This window comes from Rana temporaria, chromosome 5 (assembly GCF_905171775.1).
Source record: "Rana temporaria chromosome 5, aRanTem1.1, whole genome shotgun sequence".
In the NCBI taxonomy this organism is placed as follows: Eukaryota; Metazoa; Chordata; class Amphibia; order Anura; family Ranidae; genus Rana; species Rana temporaria.
In genome coordinates this window covers 9,330,553-9,345,455 of record NC_053493.1, presented here as the reverse complement: position 1 = coordinate 9,345,455, position 14,903 = coordinate 9,330,553, and the positions used below count along the sequence as shown (strand labels likewise).

The 14,903-nt window shown below is 46.3% G+C and overlaps 1 non-coding gene across 1 annotated transcript; it reads right to left on the bottom strand.

Annotated features, from left to right (window-relative positions):
• Window positions 1–11,001: 11,001 nt before the first annotated feature.
• On the bottom strand, window positions 11,002–11,120 carry LOC120942133. Its single transcript, XR_005749927.1, has one exon. It is a non-coding gene; the product is annotated as a 5S ribosomal RNA (ribosomal RNA).
• Window positions 11,121–14,903: the final 3,783 nt, after the last annotated feature.

The following is a 14,903-nucleotide window of genomic DNA, read 5'->3' as shown; positions in this document are numbered from 1 at the left end:
TTAGAGCGAGAACAATAATTCTAGTACTAGACCTCTTCTGTAACTCTAAACATGTAACCTAAAAAAATGTAAAGCATCGCTTAGGATACCAAAAAAATTGTGCTAACTTAACTAACTAACTGTTTTTTTAATGAATGAAACATTTTTTTACAAAAAAACATGTTTGAAAAATTGCAGCGCAAATACCATGCTAGAGCTGCACAATTAATCGTTAAAAAAATCGTTATCTCGATTCAACCCCCCTGAGGATCTCCAATGCAGAGTTTGCCGATTCTTTCATATAACAAGTGGAGAGACTTTCAGCTATCAAAAGAAAATATCTGGGCAGTCTGCCAAGTTTTTAACAGGAAACATTGTAACTAACGCTTTCTTCTTAGATCAAAGAGATAAACTTCTGTGTGTAAAGAAAAAATCTGGGCAGTCTGCGAAGTTTGTAAACAAAATGAAACATTGTAACTAACTAACATTGTAACTAAATTTAACCACTTAAAGTCCAACACTTGTTTCTTAAGTTAGAAAGCAATATTATTTGCTAGAAAATTACTTGGAACTGCCAAACATTATATATATTTTAGCAGAGACTCTAGGGAATAAAATGGCAATTGCTGCAATATTTTATGTCACACTGCATTTGCCCACTTCAATGAATAATAAAAACCATAAAAACAAAACAGTGAAGTTAGCCCATTTTTTTTGTTTTAATGTGAAAGATGATGTTACGCCGCAACAATCGTGAGAGAATCGTGATCTATCTTCTAAGCAAAAAAATTGCAATTCTCATTTTAGCCAGAATCGTGCAGCTCTATACCGTGCAACATAAAAAGTGCAAAGACCACCATAGAGTAATTTTCTAGCAAAAAACAAATGATGATTTTTACATGTAGTAGAGAAGTGTCAGAATTGGCCTGGGTGGCAAGGGGTTAATTACCATGAGTAATATACAAATAATTATTATAAGCACTGTGATCCTATCAGTCTGCTGCAGTGTGTCAGCTTGTATTTATATTGGCCGCTCTGAATGTAGCTTCTGACAGGCTGTGCAAGCAGCCCCGTATCTCCAAAAGCCATAAATCAGGGGTCTCAAACTCAAATTACCTGAGGGCCACAAGACAAGTTTTCATATGCCATGGGGGGCCGCATGCAAACTTTCAAACTTCAAAAACAACAGTACTGGTGTCAGCGAACACATTATTAACCCCCAGCACTGGTGTAAGTGAGGGTTTGACAAATTTGCTTGTAATCTAGGAGCCAGCTAAAAAAGTTAGGAGCCAGAAAACGCACCCCGTACCGAAGAGCTTGCGCGCAGAAGCGAACACATACGCGAGCAGCGCCCGCATATGTAAACGGTGTTCAAACCACACATGTGAGGTATCGCCGCGATTGGTAGAGTGAGAGCAATAATTCTAGCTCCTCTGTAACTTAAAACATGCAACATGTAGATTTTTTTAAACGTCGCCTATGAAGATTTTAAAGGGTAAAAAAGTTTGTCGGCATTCCACAAGCGGACACAATTTTGAAGCGTGACATGTTGGGTATGAATTTACTCGGTGTAACATTATCTTTCATAATATTAAAAAAAATGGGGATAACTTTACTGTTGTCTTATTTTTTTATTTAAAAAAGTGTAATTTTTTCCCAAAAAAGTGCGCTTGTAAGACCGCTGCGCAAATACGGCGTAACAGAAAGTATTGCAATGATCGCTATTTTATTCTCTAGGGTGTTAGGATAAAAAATATATATAATGTTTGGGGGTTCTAATTGGAGGGAAGAATATGGCAGTGAAAATAGTGTAAAATGACATTAGAATTGCTGTTTAACTTGTAATGCTTAACTTGTAATACCAACGGCCACCACCAGATGGCGCCAGCTCACATCTGGTGGTAATAACTTGTAATACCAACGGCTCACCACCAGATGGCACCAGCTCAAAAAAAAAAAAAAAACAAATTTTTTTTTTTTGCTCCCCTCACTTCCACCCTGCCTGAGGGCCATTTATAACTGGTCCGCGGGCCGCAAATGGCCCGCGGGCCGGTACTTTGAGACCACTGCCATAAATGATAGCCGTCCCATATTTTAACCAGTTGTGGGGTAGCTCTTTCCATGCCTACCCCCAAATGTGGGGTTTCTGTGACCTCTGGTCATCGAGCTACAACCCCCCAAATTCGATCTTAGAAAAAAAAAAAAATCTTAAAAAAAAAAAAAAAAAAAAAATTTTTTTTTTTTTTTTTTGTTTTTGTTTTGGGCAAATGGGCCTATCTTGAGAAAGGGGCCTGGAGCTGCAGCTCCATCAGCCCCATTGTTAATCCGGCCCTGGATGCATGCTGATGAGATGACCAGCAAATCATTGAACAAGTAAAATACAAGCAGCCAGCAGGCTCCCCCTCAGCAGGAAAGGAAGACAGAGCTAGTGCCGTCCACGATCTCCTGCTGGGGGGAGTTACCATGTCAGGTGGAAGCTGATTTTTTCTCTATTACAGCACGCCGAGGGAGGAAGGGGGCGGTACGATGAATGCCAGTGAAATCTCTCCTTAGCTTGCGATTGTTTATCCAATACAGCGCGTCAAGGGAGGGGGCGGAGCGGGGGCGGGGCGCTACGATGCAAGGCCAGTAAAATCTTTCCTTGACTTCAAAAGTGGGCGGAGGATTCAGGGACACACGCTGCTAGAGCACTTGTCAGTACTGCAGGGCAGGCGGCCATGTCAGCCGTTTTTTGTAATAGACGCGAATGCCGCGAATCGGTCGATTTTTTTACAATAATCGGCCGATGCCGATTTCATAAAAACGGCCAAATATCGGCTGATATATCGGTCGACCTCTAATAACAATGGCCCAGATTCAGGTAGATCCGCGCAATATTTGCGTGGGCAAAGGGCAACGATTTTTGCTCTGCGCCCACGCAAATATTTTGATTTGCCCGCGATTCACGGAGCAGTAGCTCCGTAAATTGCGCGGGCGCTATGCTAAATAGCCCGGCGTAAGGGCGCCTAATGTAAATGATCCCGCCGGGGGCGGGAATCATTTAAATTAGGCGCGCTCCCGCGCCGAGCGAACAGCGCATGCTCCGTCGGGAAACTTTCCCGACGTGCATTGCGGCAAATGACGTCGCAAGGACGTCATTTGCTTCTAAGTGAACGTGAATGGCGTCCAGCGGCATTCACGAATCACTTACGTAAACGACGTGAAATTTAAATTTCACGAGCGGGAAGGGCGGGTATACTTTAGCATTGGCTGCCCCTGCTATTAGCAGGAGCAACCTTGCTCTAAAGTCGCCGTACGGAAACTCCGTACCTTGCGTGCGCAGGGCCCGCGCAACTTTTGTGAATCGGTGGTAGTATGCAATTTGCATACTATACGCCGATCACAATGGCCGCGCCCCCTAGCGGACAACGCAAGAATGCAGCCTAAGATATGAAGGCATAAGGAGGCTTATGCCTTCATATCTCAGGCTGCAGTCCGCGTAGCGATGTTCCTGAATCAGGGGCATTCGCTACGCGGGAGCAAAACAGCTATTGCGCCGCGCAACCTATGGTTGCGCGGGCGCAATAGCCTCTTGAATTTGGGCCAATGACCATTCTCCAATATATAGAGGATGAACTGGCCACCCTAGACTGATGATTCAGGGACTATCCGATCGCCTTAGGGGATCAGGAAGGAATTTTTCCCCTTTGGAGCCCATCTGACTGAGGGGGTTTTCGCCTTCCTCTGAATCATCCTAAAGGTTTAGGAGTCTGAAAAGGCCCCACCTCTGAGGAGTCAGAGGATAACAATGACCAATCTCCAATATATAGAGGATGAACTAGCCACCCTAGACTGATGATTCAGGGACTATCCGATCGCCTTAGGGGATCAGGAAGGAATTTTTTCCCTTTGGAGCCCATCTGACTGAGGGGGTTTTCGCCTTCCTCTGAATCATCCTGAAGGTTTAGGAGTCTGGAAAGGCCCCACCAAGGTAAGTAACCCACTTATTCGGGGTACTTTGTCGCAGTAAGTGGGCTTAGCACTATAGACCATATAGTGTGACCAAACCCCCGTATTTTTTTGAATAAGTTCAGGTGTTTTTAAATAGCCTTGCATGATAAATGTAATTCTTGTATGTGTGTGCTGTAATCTGTTTTGTAGGAGTCTGAAAAGGCCCCGCCTCTGAGGAGTCAGAGGATAACAATGACCAATCTCCCATAGATAGACGATGATTAGGTCACCCTAGACTGATGATTCAGGGACTATCTGATCGCCTTAGGGGGTGAGGAAGGAGTTTTTTTCTCCTTTGACTGAGGGGGATTTTCGCCCTTCCTCTGAATCATCTGTAGGTCTAGGAGTCTGAAAAGGCCCCGCCTCTAAGGAGTCAGAGGATAACAGCGATGGACCAACCAATGTTCTCCGAAGACCTACAATCATTTCCTTGTAAAAATGTTTCCTTGTAAAGAATTAAAAATTTCAATAAAATTGTGTGTACCTTAATTGTCTTTTGTATGTGAAGGTTATTTTTCCTATCTCTATAGTTTAATATAATGATGAATGACAGCAGGGTGGGGAGTCTCATCCCATATTTCATGATTATATCACCCATAGGCCATGGGATGGTGATGGGAAATACCGTTAACATAGGGTTGCCAACTCTCTGAAATTCACTTGGACAGTCCAGGTTTTGAATCGTGTGTCCGGGTTTCAGTTCACCTGAAAGCCGGACACATTATTCAGACAGGAATGTGGTTCGGAATAGGGCCTGAAGAAGGGTCAGGGGGCACTATGTGTGCCGCATTACTATTCTCATTGGAGTGCCCAAAGGTGTTACAAACCTATAGTGTATATTAGAAAAATCAAAAATTCCTGCGCACCGCTAAAGTGTTGGGGTTTGGCCCGAAGAAACGGTTGCAACCCTAAATTAACACCAAAAGTCTAGTCTCTATATTGTCAAAAGTATTAGGACGCCTGCCTTTGCACGCACATGAACTTTAATGGCATTCCCGTCTTAGGCTCGCAGATTCGTAATTTCGTAAGACGCAAGTTTTCCTATTCGGACCCGTTCGTTATTTCGCAACAGTTTTGTTTTCGTTGATACTGAATGATTCGTAATTCTGTCTAATTTATTTTCGCTGATTCGAAATTCGTAATTTTGTGAGCTAATAATTTTAGTTTAATGGATTCGTAATTGTGTACTTTCGTAAATGCATCGCGGCGCGGTCATTCGCAATCTCGTATTTTAGTTTAACCACTTAAGGACCGCCTCCTGCACATATACGTCGGTCCGAAGCTCCGTGACCTATTTTGTAAACGCTATAAATTTTGCGCAAACCAATCGATAAACGCTTATTGCGATTTTTTTTTACCAAAAATATGTAGAAGAATACGTATCGGCCTAAACTGAGGGAAAAAACGTTTTTTTATCTATTTTTGGGGGATATTTATTATAGCAAAAAGTAAAAAATATTGAATTTTTTTCAAAAATTGTCGCTCTATTTTTGTTTATAGCACAAAAAATAAAAACCGCAGAGGTGATCAAATACCGCCAAAAGAAAGCTATATTTGTGGGGAAAAAAGGACGCCAATTTTGTTTGGGAGCCACGTCGCACGACCGCGCAATTGTCAGTTAAAGCGACGAAGTGCCAAATTGCAAAAACTGGCCAGGTCCTTTACCTGCCTAAAGGCCCGGGTCTTAAGTGGTTAATATCTTAGCCAATCAGCTTATCTCTTTTGTGCTGAGTCACATTGGACAGTGTAAAGCCTCGTACACACGATCAGACTTCAAACTTTTCCGTGGATTTTTGTCAGAAGGGAGTTGGCTGGACTTTTGTTGCCGAAAAGTTTGTCCGTTTGCAGAGCGAACTTTTGTCCGATGAAAACTGAAAAAAGTTTGTCCGATGGAGCGTACACACACTCATGGGGCCCCCGGGGAATAGGAGATTATGGGGCCCCCAGGTAATAGATTATGGGACCCCCGGGCAATAGGAGATTATGGGGCCCCCAGGCAATAGATTATAGAGCCGCACAGTATACACACACACACACAATAAACACACACAGTACCCTGTTTCTCCGAAAATAAGCCCTACCCCGAAAATAAGACCTAGCGTGAGTTTCTGGGATGGTTGCAATATAAGCCCTACCCCAAAAATAAGCCCTAGTTAAAGTCCTTGTAAAAACATGTAATCCGTTCTGTAAAAAGATTATATAATGTGCAGTGTGTCTCCCTTTTGTAACTTTATTGTGGAAAATACCTTATTTACAGCACTGCTGGGCGCTCACGTGACCTGCCGGAGCTCTTCTCCTCTCCTCCCGGCTGTCAGCTGTTTTCTTTTTCAATAAAACTTTATCAAGCCCCTCCCACTGCAGTACTCAGAGTGGGGCTGACGTCATTGGGGATCTTGGCCCCTCCCTCTGCAGTATTTGGAGTAGGGAAGAAGAGCTCCAGCAGCTCACGTGAGCGGCAAGCGGCACTGTAATTAAGGTATTTTCCACAATAATGTTACACAAGGAGACACACTGCACATGATATTATCTTTTTACAGAACTGATTACATCATTTTATAAGGTCTTTAAACAAAGGTTTATTTTTGGGATTACAGAATTTCACAATGCTGACTCCAGAGCTGACAGGGGGAGAAACTTTTTTGTACATACCATAATAAATAAGACATCCCCTGAAAATAAGCCCTAGTGTGTTTTTTGTTGCCAGAATTAATATAAGACCCGGTCTTATTTTCGGGGAAACACGGTATACACACACACACACACAATAAACACACACAGTACACACACACACAGTATACACACACAGTATACACACACAGTATACACACACACACACAGTATACACACACAGTATACACACACAGTATACACACACACAGTATATACACACACACAGTATACACACACAGTATATACACACACAGTATACACACACAGTATACACACACAGTATACACACACAGACACACACACACAGTATACACACACAGTATACACACACACAGACACACACACACACACACACAATAAACACACACAGTATACACACACACAGACACACACACACACACAATAAACACACAGTATACACACACACAATAAACACACACAGTATACACACACAGTATACACACACACAATAAACACACACAGTATACACACACACACAATAAACACACACAGTATACACACACAGTATATATACACACACACACACAGTATACACACACACACACTGAAAAGGTACTGGAGAGGTGGGGCATCAATGATCTTGAGATTTTTTTTAAAAAAAACAGGCCCAGATTCAAAGAGATCCACGCAATATTTGCGGAGGCGCAAGGCAACAATTTTGCCCTGCGCCCCCGCAAATATTTTGCGCTGCCCGCGATTCACGGAGCAGTAGCTCCGTAAATTGCGGGGGCGCTGTGTAAACTAGCCCTGCGTAAGGGCGCCTAATGTAAATGATCCCGCCGGGGGCGGGAATAATTTAAATTAGGCGCGCTCCCGCGCCGAGCGTAGAGCGCATGCTCCGTCGGGAAACTTTCCCGACGTGCATTGCGGCAAATGACGTCGCAAGGACGTCATTTGCTTCAAAGTGAACATGAATGGCGTCCAGCGCCATTCACGATTCACTTACGCAAACGACGTAACATTTGAACGTCGCGACGCGGGAACAGCGGGTATACTTTAGCATTGGCTGCCCCTACTATTAGAAGGGGCAGCCTTACGCTAAAGTCGCCGTACGGAAACTCCGTACCGTGCGTACGCAGGGCCCGCGCAAGTTTTGTGAATCGGTGTTAGTATGCAATTTGCATACTATACACAGATCACAATGGGAGCGCCCCCTAGCGGCCAACGCAAGAATGCAGCCTAAGATATGAAGGCATAAGGAGGCTTATGTCTGTCATATCCTAGGCTGCAGTCGGCGTTACGAGGTTCCTGAATCAGGAGCATTCGCTACACCGGAGCAAGTAAGCAATTGCGCGGCGCAACCTATGGTTGCGCGGGCGCAATTGCTACCTGAATCTGGGCCACAGCTTTTTACACACTGTCCCTGGTTTTACTGAGGCTGGCAACCCTGGTGGGGCCCCCTAGTGGTATGGGGGCCTCGGGCAGTGTCCGAGTGCCCGAATGGTCAGTCCGCCTCTGCTTCAGGGCCCCTATCATGTGCCCACCAGTGCTGCCAATCAGTGCTGCCCATCACTGCCACCTATCAGTGCCTCCTCATCAGAGCCCATCAGTGCCTCCCCATCAGAGCCCATCAGTGCCTCCTCATCAGCACACATCAGTGAAGGATAAAAATTACTTTTTGCAAACTATGAAAAATATTATTTTTCCCGTTTATTTAGCAAAAAAAAAAAAGTGGTGATTAAATAAATATCACCAAAAGAAAGATCTATTTGTGTGAAGAAATGATACACATTTCACATGGGAACAGTCGGGCAGTAGAGTGTAGTAGCGGTGTAGTAATAGTAGTGATATAGTCGCTGTGTAGTAGTGGTGTAGTAGGGCAGTAGAGTGTAGTAGCGGTGTAGTCACAGTGTAGTAATAGTAGCAGAGTATTAGCGGTGTAGTAATAGTAGTGATATAGTCGCTGTGTAGTAGTGGTGTAGTAGGGCAGTAGAGTGTAGTAGCGGTGTAGTAATAGTAGTGATATAGTCGCTGTGTAGTAGTGGTGTAGTAGGGCAGTAGAGTGTAGTAGCGGTGTAGTAATAGTAGTGATATAGTCGCTGTGTAGTAGTGGTGTAGTAGGCATTTAGTAGTAGGGCAGTAGAGTGTAGTAGTGGTGTAGTAATAGTAGTGATATAGTCGCTGTGTAGTAGTGGTGTAGTAGGGCAGTAGAGTGTAGTAGCGGTGTAGTAATAGTAGTGATATAGTCGCTGTGTAGTAGGCATTTAGTAGTAGGGCAGTAGAGTGTAGTAGCGGTGTCTAATACAGAGCTTTCCAGCTTCTAGCGGACTGATGTGGTAGAGATCTGATGACTATGTAGTATAGTAGTAGTAGTAGCGGTGTAGTAGTTGTGGAGTACTCAGGGTTGTACAGGGAGGAGACTGGACACATCCTATTCTCCTCGTGCGGGCCCTTTAAGAAGCGCGCTCCCGTTACGCAGAGAAGGGTCAGTGTTTGTGCGCGCTTTTGTTCTGATTACATAGAATATCTTTAGCTCTTCCCTGACACCGGCCGGCCATGCTGGGACATGTAGTCCCCCCGGTTCTCCGGTCACTTACCTCTATTCGGGCTCTCACGGAACTCTATACGAGCTTTCGCCTCCACCAGAACGCGGTACCCCGGGCAACCGTCACCATGGAGACGGCGCTGGGATGACCTCATCGCGCTGCCGGTGCATTGCCATGAAATGAGATTTGCCATGGAATGAGATGGTCCGCCTCCATCTCATCCTATTGGCTCACTCATGTCACGTGACAAAACTTCAGTCACAGCTAGGCTATCATAGGGAGAGGATCTCCTCTCCCTGTGATAGCCCGATAGCACTGTCAGCAGCGTGCCTCCCGCTCCCCGATTAAGTACACCCCGCGCCCGCTCTACTCCCCGTCCCCCGCACTCTACTCCCCGTCCCCCGTTAAGGCTCAGGGAACGGGGCGAGTCTACGCTATTACCGTAGACCTAGCGTTGGATACGTTAGTAGCGTAAACCTGCGCATGAGGTTTACGCTACTAACGTATCCAACGCTAGGTCTACGCTAATAGCGTAGACTCGCCCCGGTCTCTGAGCCTTAACGGGGGGCGGGGGACGGGGAGTAGAGTGCGGGGGACGGGGAGTAGAGCGGGCGCGGGGTGTACTTAATCGGGGAGCGGGAGGCACGCTGCTGACAGTGCTATCGGGCTATCACAGGGAGAGGAGATCCTCTCCCTATGATAGCCTAGCTGTGACTGAAGTTTTGTCACGTGACATGAGTGAGCCAATAGGATGAGATGGAGGCGGACCATCTCATTCCATGGCAAATCTCATTTCATGGCAATGCACCGGCAGCCTGGCTCCGCCTTTCCCCATGACTTTACTACAATCAGCTGTGTGCCTTATTTTCACAAGCACCGCAGCACACACACACCCCCCCCCCGTCATGGTCTCTCCTCTCCACTCGCTCTCCTCTACCTCTCTGTCTCCTTCTGCTTTGCTCCTTCTTTAACCTCTTCTTGCCTGCACCTTCTCACGCATGCACATACATACTCAGCCTGGCCTCAAAGGCTCCTTTCTCACTTACCCTGGCCTAACTTTAACACTTTTTGCTCACAGGGCTTTGCTCCACAGGAGGAGGAGGAGGAGCAGCAGCAGCAGCAGGGTGCACGTGGCGTGGGGCCTCATGCCTGCACTTGTTAGTGCCTTTGCTCTCCTAGCAGGTGCTCAGCCCATGGATCTCCGGGAACCTGTGGCTTCCGTTCTGCTAGCTACTGGAAGCCAACCGCCGGAGAGGGAGCCAGAACATTCCCACCCCAGCTACCGGAGGACCCCTCACCTATAGCAGGTACCATTATTCGCCACTGGCTGCAGTCAAGCAAGGGCTTGACTTGCCCAGTAGACCTTTTCTTGTAGCGTTGCTTCACACCCCCCACAACATGTGCCTTACTCAGCCCCGAGTTCTTTTGAATAGGCCAGGAGAGCAACGTGCATGATGCACCCCTTTCAATGACTTGAGGGCAGGCTTGGAAGACTTGACGCAACTTTACTAAGATGTCTTGGGCATTACGGTTGAACGTGAAGGATGGTGATCTCCTGAGCCAAAGTCCACTGATTGGCTGCCCGGGACTACCTGTACAAGGTAGTAGGTGATATTGGCGTTCCGGCAAGTGCTGCTTGATCCTCCTTAAAGCTAGGCGTTGGCTTCTTTCTCTATGAGCGTAGGGTAAGTTGTATGTGAAAAAAAGAAAAGGTGTGTTTGGGGGGGGGGGGGGGTGCTGGAGTGGTGATTTTGTAAGAGCTGGGTGTGCAGGAGGTCTTTTTGCTTGCGCTTTTGGGTAAAAAGAAAAAGAGGAGGCTATGAGGAGAGTGACCCCTGGTGGGCGAAAAGCAAAAAGCCTACAGCACCTGGTATTCCCAGGCGGTCTCCCATCCAAGTACTAACCAGGCCCGACCCTGCTTAGCTTCCGAGATCAGACGAGAGCGGGCGTATTCAGGGTGGTGTGGCCATGGGCAGAGCATCTATTCCCTGTTGGAGTATGTAACAGGGGGAGTCACCATAGAGTGTTTGACCTCGCTGTCAAAGGGGTCCTGGCCTTCTGGTAAGAGCATATCCCATTTGTTTGGTGGAGGTTGACCCCTGTGATGGAGGGAGTGTGATTCATGCCATCTCTGATCCTTGATTGCAAAATCTACTACTTCATGCAATACGGGGAGCCTTGGAAACGGCCAGAAAGGCCTGAGGACAGTTCGGCTGCAGAGGCGTCTCTAGGGGGGGGCCAGAGGGGGCCCTGACCCCCCCAACATTATGCTGTGCCCCACCATGTGCCCCCCCAAAAAAAAAAAAAAATTTTTTTTTTTTGCTTTTTTTTTTTTTTTTTTTTTTTTCGGGCCGCCGCTGGAGTAACAGTCTCTCCTGAGAGGGAGAGCGTCCCCAGTCAGCTCTGCGGGGCATTCCTCCCCCCTCCCTCTGCTCGCTGACACTGCATAATGCGAGCGTTCACACAACCACAGCCGCCCGATCTGCTCCTTCCCCTGCATCCTCATTGGCACGGAGAAGAGCGAGTTGCAGAAAGGACTCCATGAGCACTGTGGGGGAGGGGGGCCCAAGCCTTCATCTCAGTTACTGAAAAAACAGACTGATTTCTCCCGTCCTTAGGACAGGAGAACCAGCCTGTAAATTCCGAGAGTGGTGACTGCAAGCTGAGCCAAGTGTCAGTCTATGACACTCTTTTTCAGCCCAGCGAGTCTAGCCACCCCCCCCACTCTCCTCACATACGAGCAGGGAGGAATAAAGCTCCTCCTCCTTCTCCTTTTAGTCCCGCCCACACTATCTTGGTGTGCTGTATCTGAAGAGAGGGGATGTGTGTTCAGGAAATATGAAAATCAGCAGCATGTGTGTGAATGATGCCTGAGATTCTAGCCTGGACCGTGGGTATGTGTGTGCACTGCAGACTGCAGTACACTGTAATCACTGAACTGCATTATCTCTATCCCTTCTCTCCCCCATCTGTCTCCCTCCCCCTCTCCTGTTCTTTCAAGACATTCACAATTTACTTTCTGTAATGGTCACCACCATTTACGATATTCCAATCCATCGCCCCACGACAGGTTATCCGACAGTCCGACAGACATCAGACACGACCCATTTCATATTTTCCAGAATAAACGAGACAAAACAAGCTCTGGTACTGGCTCCAAAATGAATGAATCCTTTAATGGTAACTTAGCTTTGTTATATACAGTACAAGCATGTTACAGTTAATCACAGGGACAAAGACACACTCCACCCACACATCACACAATGGGGGGGCTTCATACACATTCTTTTAGATAATAACATTCCGATGAGTTAATTACTACTTATTACCCAGACGGTCTGGCTCCGCATTTAGAGGGGTTAATTACTACAGCTTGACAAGTCACATTCCACATCTTAACAGTGTCATTAGCATACACAATGAACAGGTCTTAGGAGCAGACCTAATTAGCACAATGGACACAAAACAGTATTAGCATCACACAAAGGAATGTCTAGGAGCAGACTCAATTAACACCTCAAAAGCATGTGTCCCCCCATTGAATGAAAACACTCTATTGACCTGTCGGAGTCAGACTTTAACAACTTGTAATATTTCAAGATATCCTGCAATACATGAATTATCAGTAATGTCCCATCTCATGTAATTTATAATTATCATTTCTCAGTCACCCTATGCCCAAAAGGGCATAGTGACGCTGGCACAGGAGTAAACCCCATCCTTCAAAAGTCTCTGGGTGTCACGGGCCATTCTGTTACACTTTCACTTTCAGTTAGGCAGGTAATATACAATGCAAATTTTTTTCCTACATCCACAGATTGCAGGAAAGAAACTTGCATGATTCCCCCATCAACACAAACAGTGCTGACGGGAATATCCCTCCTGCCCAGCAATTGTATTCTATACAGCAACCACTGGTGATAATCATAAGAGAATCTGCTCATTAATGGTTCAAATCTCAGCTAGTTCCTGCTGAACCAGCTGAGATTTAAACTGTCTATGGCTGGTCTTAGCTCTTAGGCAGCCCATACATTGATCACTTTTTTTCATTCAACTATTAGGTTGAATAAAAAAAAAAAAGAAATGATCCAATTTCCCCATCTACACATTATAGGTGGATGGGGGAATCATCCCAGTGTGGACCAGTGCTGGAACAACCAGAATTACTGTCCTGTCCCGGCTATTCACAGCGCTGGTCTCTGTCTCCATGGCAGCGGCGGCAGGACATTGGAACCCAGAGCTGGTTACTTTATGGGGCTGATGTACAGGAGGGCCAGCACAATTTGTTGTTAGAGATGGGCTGGGCATGTTCAAAATTCCACATGCCAGAGCCTGCCAGGAAGCCCACACTGCACAGCGCTAATCACAGGCAGTGAGACATTTCCTTGTCTGAAGCTGCACAGATCAGGAAATGTCTCACTGCCTGTGGTTAGCGCTGTGGAGTGTCGGCTTCCTGGCGTGATCGGGCATGTGGGATTTCAAACACACCCGAGCCCATCTCTATTGGTTGTAGACAGTTGAGCTCCCTGCAGGTTGCTTAGCAGCAGTGGCGCTTCTCTGACATGCTGATCGTGATCCAATCCAGGTGATGCTCTTAGTCAAATCCTAGTGTTAAATATCAGAGATTTTATTGATCAAAGCCCACACTTTACAGGCATAGAGCCCACATGGCTGCGGAACATACGTTTGATTACATATATATATATATGTGGTTGTACTCTTGATGCTAATAAATATTGTGTTTATTAGATCTGACTGGGAGCATCACCTGGATCACATCCCGATCAGCATGTCAACAGAGAAGGTTATACAGCATTACTGCTGCTAGGTGACCAGCTGGGGGCTCAGCTCTCTATAACCAATAGTGCCAGCCTTCCCCTGCATGCACCCATAATGTCACCAGCACTAGGTCCTAATAGACTGCCGCCCCTGCCAAGGAGACAGACGCCAGACCAGCGCTGTCAATAGCAGGGACAGGACAGCTGGGGAACCCCACAGTGGCAGAACACCAGGCCCCGGTGGCAAGACAACCTTTGCAACCCTGAAAGTTCTCCCACTGCTTTGGACCCTTATATTTTCTTGGTGTGCTGGTGACATATATCTCTTGTTTTCTGCCACCCTGGGGGGCCCCAGTATAGTAGGAAGGGAGCTCATGACAGAACATGTAAAAGGACCCGTTGTGGGATCATAGTAAAGGGCCCCAGGAGATTTTATATATATATATATATATATATATATATATACTGTATATATATAAAATTGCATTTTATAGTTGGCCCCCCTACTTTTTTCCTTGTCCCCCCATGTGCCCCCCCCTAAATATGAAAGCTGGAGACGCCACTGTTCGGCTGACCTCGGCAAACCTTGGAAAGACTCAGTTCACGAGCCTTTCTGAAGTTTGCCGAGGTCATCCGAACTGTCCTCAGGCCTTTCCAAACGGCGCCCCCCCACCTCAGGCCAAACGCGGTACTGCACACCGCTTTGGCCTGAATCCGGCTTGCTCGCAAACAGAGTTAGGATTTTGGGAAATACATCGCTCGTATTGTGAAACGCTCGTTAACCACGTTACTCGCAATCCGAGATTCCATTGTATAATGCTTTTGTTTGAATGTCAGACGATACATAAAAGTACATGAGAACAAAAATGGCATCATTGGTATTTTTGCAAAAGGCAATGTGTAACGCCAGACAGCACCGTATGGAGGTCTCTGCTCTCCACTATTATAGACATTGGAAGAACCAGGCACACAAATCAAG